Here is a 5,433-nt window from a genome sequence, read left to right as displayed (position 1 = left end):
CCCCACATATATAATGAGATCTGTAGGTTGCATTTTGGAAGATTCTTCTACTATAAAGATATCTTTGTGACTCTAACTTGAATATATTTTGTCTGTTGATATAGCTAAGTATTAGGTACTTGAAACATGTTTTGTTTATTTAGAATATATATACACACACACGTATTTAGTAGTAGTAGAATGACATCTAATGATTTTTCTCAAACAAGAAGATTGTAGACTAAGCAAGGCTAGCACTAAGTAGCTTTTTCCCCAGAACTTAGTTCCTTCATTGTCTCTGGACCTTAGGTCGGGATGTAGGACTGCATACATAAAAAGCCTTACTCAATGTTAAAGCTTTGCATGGGTCTAGTGATGACTCTCCACTCATCAGAACCCTTAGTTTCTCCATTCCTCCCAAAATAATAAATGAACAACTTAGCCCATCCAGCCCATCCAATTGGCCTGGCCCCAATTACATAAACTACCTTTGTAGTAGCATTTGCATGTCAGCCTCCCCAGTCTTGTTCCCTGGCCACTGAGAACTGTTGTAATTACCTAGACACATCATATGCTTCCAGGCATTTGCACCTAATTCCTTAGCCAGCAATGCTCTCCCTCAATCACCCACCTATCAAGAATATCACAGCTGCACTTCTTTAAAGCATTCTTATCCTCAGATTAAATATTTTATGCCTTTGTACTCCCAAAGCATATTGTTTTTCTGCTTTCCTCTGGTTCTATTGGAATGAGATGTTTATAAGTTTGTCCACGACTTGATGAAAGAAAATGTATCTTGTGTCTTTTCATTATTTATGTTCCTACAGTAACACACACACACACACACACACACACACACACACACACACACACACGTGATTAATGCTTACTAAACAAGTTAAAATCGCAAGGAACTTATCTCAGTTATTAAATAACCTTCTGTTCACTGAAAAACATTACTCATTCTGATTACCACAGGAAGACTCACAAAATTTCAAGCATAACATTCCAGCCAAGACTTTAATCTTCAACTAAGCACATTCCCTGGAATCTCAAGAGAGACTAAGTTTGAAATATATTTTATGTGAGTTTATCACCCCTAAGCTCCTTATTAGCATGAGGTCTCACAGAGTTGCTAGATGAGAAGGTCACTTTTAAAATTATTCAGAGTTATTGTGTAGTTCTTTTAAAAAATAAATTGAAAAGATATGATGGAAAGGAAATCTGGAGGACATTTGCTCTGAATCCCAGCAGTCTTGACTTCAGTGGTGGGTGTACAGGCTTCAAATACTGCCAGTTGGGGCAGGAGGCAGTTAGGAAGACATTGATTTTTGTCCTGACTCTGCCTGTAAGATATGGTCTATGCATGTCAAAAAACTTGGACAATTTGTCAGGTAATCACATTTCTTTTCTTTCCTAAGATACATGGTAGGGAATTAGATATAGAGAATTATAAAATGATAATGTGGCTCTAAATCACCCTCCTTTACACAGAAAGATCGGAGCATAACTCTTTGAGGATTCTAATCATGAGTTAGAATATACTGTGCTGTCTGGATTTGGAATTGGTTTCAGGGTAAAGAGGGTTTGAAGTTCACCAGAAATGAAGCAAATGCTATCTAATGGTTAGAAGTTTGCTACAAATGATTCAGGTTCAAGTTAAATATTTTAGGATGAGGCTGAAATCTGTGGTTTATCATATTTCATTTAATCTGAGACATTATCTATTGTAAAAATCACCAATAATTTACATACAAGCAAAAAAGAAAACCCACTGGCAATTATAGTTCTTTTATACTTTGCTTGTGCTATGCATTTGGGTTTTGGAAATACTAAACTGTGCAAAAATGTGATTCTTAGAAGCAATAAAATATAAATGTCTGGGTATAAATACATTCTTATTTATCATCTCATATTCACCAAAAACTCAGGATGTTCAAAACTAAATATATCTATCCCAAATATGTACTATTTTCTCCTCTTTTTTTACATTGAATGACAATTCTATCCTCCCAATGTTTGACCCACTTCCTTTTATTGCTCCCCATCTCTTATTGGTCATAAAGTTCTTTGTCTCCTCTATTCTCTCTGTCCAGTGTGTTCTTTCTCCTTTCTTCATTGTTTGGCTGTTTTTGTACCCCATGTCAGACCTCACCTTTGATACTGCTTCCTTTGAAAAAGAAAAAAAAATTCTGAATGTGCCAAGTCTTGATTAGTTGATCTTTCTAGTTCTCAGCCTAGAACCCATAAATTTCCACTCAAAACACATATCAAACATTTATTTATCTGTATTCAACACTAAACACAATTTTCATAGGGACATGGATTGTCATTCTTTTTCACAATTGAGTTTCTAGAACTTACTAAATGCTCCACATGTATTAATTGTTGCATATAAATGATTAAAAAGTAAAAACAGTTTAGAATTTAAAATATGAAAATGATTTGGTTTTCATATATTATGAAATATACTATGTACAAATAAAAATATTTTCAAATTGGAAGAGCAACAAGAAAAAACAGTACATTATGCAAAAGAGAAGTCATTTAAGCATCAAATAAAAGATAAAATGTACTGTTTCCTAACACATGCAAAGTGTCTATTTTATCAATTTTACTTTTATGCCAGACACACACTGTATATTACAGGAGAGAAAGTTTTATTTTAGCAGTTTAATTGTGCTTCCCAAATCCAAACTACCCTTTCAATCTTTTGGGAAAATGACCAATAACCTAAATTGATTGCATTTCTGCTTCTATAAGGCAAGACTCTTAATGGAGCCTGTAATCTCTTTGGGTCAGAGAATTCAAAATACAAGCCCATTTCTGTCCAAGATATTGTTTTAGGAAATGCAAAGGGTTTACTATGTCTCTTGAAGATTTTACTTTAAAATGAAATTGAAATCACTATAAACAGATAATACATTTAAAATTTTTTGTTAAATATTTATTTTATTTTTAATCAATAAATAATTGTATGGTTTTATGGGGTACAATGTGATATTGTGATACATGTATACATTGTGGGATGATTAAATTAGACTAATACACTTTTTTGTGGTAAGAACACTTGAAATCCACTCTCTAAGCATTTTTGAAATATACAACACATTATTATTAGCTATAGTCACCATGCTGTGCAGTAAATCACTAGAACTTACTCGTTCTGTCTAACTAAAATTTCATACCCTTGACCAATATCTCCTTTGTCCCTGTTCATCCTTCACACCTCTAGTCTCTGGTACCCACCATTCTACTCTCTACTTCTATGAGCTAGACTTTTTTAGATCCAACATGTAAGTGTTATCATATAATTGTTTTTCTAAGCCTGGCTTATTTCATTCAGCATAATGTTCCCTAGATTCATTCATGTTATAATAAATGACAAATGTCCTTATTTTAAAGGCTAAATAATACTCAGTTGTGTATTTTTACACTTTCTTTGTCTATTCATCCATTGATAGTACTTAGGTATTTTTCATATCTTGGCTGTTGGGAATAATGTTTCCACAAACATGAAAATGCAGGTATCTCTTCAACATACTGATTCCCATTCATTTGGATATATACCCAGAAGTGGAACTAGTTTTTGGAGGAACCTCAGTACTATTTTTCAAAATGACTGTACTAATTTGCATTCCTGCAAACAGTGTATAAGAGTTTATTTTTCTCTATATCCTCTCCAACACTTGTTGTCTCTTGTCTTTTTGATAATAACCATTCTAACTGATGGGAGGTGATACCTCATTATGGTTTTAGTTTGCATTTCCCTAATGATCAGTGGTGCTGGAAATGTTTTCCAAGCACCTGTTGGCCATTTTTATGCCTTCTTTTGAAAAATGTCTGTCCAAGTTCTTTGCCCTTTAATTGGGTTATTTTTATTCTTGCTTTTGAGTAATTCAAGGTCCCTATATATTTCATACATTAGCCCCTTGTCAGATGTATAATTTGAAAATATTTATCCCTAATCTATGTGTTGTCTCTTCACTCTGTTGTTTCCTTTATTGTGCAGAAGCTTTTTAGTTTGATGCAATCCAATTTGTTTATATTCGCTTTTGTTGTCAGTGCTTCTGGGATCATATCTAAGAAATCATTCTCCAGACCAATATTGTGAGGTTCCCCCCATGTTTCCTTCTAGTATTTTCACAGTTTCAGGTCTTATCTTCAACCCATTTCAAGTTGAGTCTTGAATATGGGGTGAGACAAGAAATAGAGCTATCTTATTTTTTTGTTGGTGGGGGTGGGGTTTATTTCCCTTTCATTCTATCAAACTTCTTGGGTTGTAGCTTTCACAAATAAATATTTATTTTAAATAAAGTAGTCAATTTTGGAGAATTATATCTTTTGTGTAAATTTATTATAAGGGTTTCTTCTTCTTGAGCTATACTATAAGAAATTCCAGCTGGCTTTGTGCCTCTATAATTAGGCAGTTTAAATAGGGGAAATAGCATAGTCTCTAGAGCTCAGGTTTCTTTAGTTATACATATAAATTTAGTAATATTGGGTAAATCAGTTAATCTATGAGCAGCAGTTTCCTAATCTGTAAAGTAGAGGTGATACATGAAAAATTACAAGTTTTAGAAGTAAAATTAAATGAGATTTATAGATGAAATTTCTGACACTTAAAATGAAACAAAGCAAACAAGATAAAGTAAAACAAGACTGATCTTTTTACAAATCATAGATATTTGGTGAAGTGTACCTTAATATTACACACAAAAAAACAATAAAACATTTTAGCTAGAAAAAATAATTCAAGTATACTAATTGATGTGGTTTGGATTTGTGTCTCTGCCCAAATCTCATGTTGAATTGTAATCTCCAATATCAGAAGGGGGTCTTGGTGGGAGGTGATTGGATGATGGGGGCAGATACTTTCCTTGCCACTCTCATGATAGTGAGTGAGATCTCATGAGATCTGGTTGTTTAAAAGTGTGTTGCACCTCTCCCTTTGCTTCTCTTCCTCTTCCTCCAGCCATGTAACGCATGCCTGCTTCCCTTTCACTTTCTGCTATGATTGAAAATTTCCTGAGACTTCCACAGTCATGCTTCCTGTACGGCATGTGGAAACATGGACCAATTAAACTTCTTTTCTTTATAAATTATCCAGTTTCAGGTATTTATTTATAGCAGTGTGAGAGTGAACAAATATGCTAGTTATATTTTATATTAATGTAGGTGCTCATTTTTCAAAATTAAAAGAGCTATTTACTAGACATTCATAATGATTTCTTTCTAAAATAGATTAAGACTTAAATGACACATGAGATAACAAACACTTCTCATGAGCATTTCTTTATTTAATGCAAGATGCTAGAAAAATCACAGGATAAAATTGTGATAGAATATAAGAGTGTATGTTGGAACAGGCCAATAATTACCTGAAAATAAAATTATCAAAAAAATATCACTTGGTGTTACCCTATAGCTGCTTTTTTTTTTTTTTTTTTTTTT

Source organism: Rhinopithecus bieti, unplaced genomic scaffold (assembly GCF_001698545.2).
Source record: "Rhinopithecus bieti isolate Rb0 unplaced genomic scaffold, ASM169854v2 scaffold_25209, whole genome shotgun sequence".
NCBI lineage: Eukaryota > Metazoa > Chordata > Mammalia > Primates > Cercopithecidae > Rhinopithecus > Rhinopithecus bieti.
Note: the sequence above shows the minus strand (reverse complement) of the source record.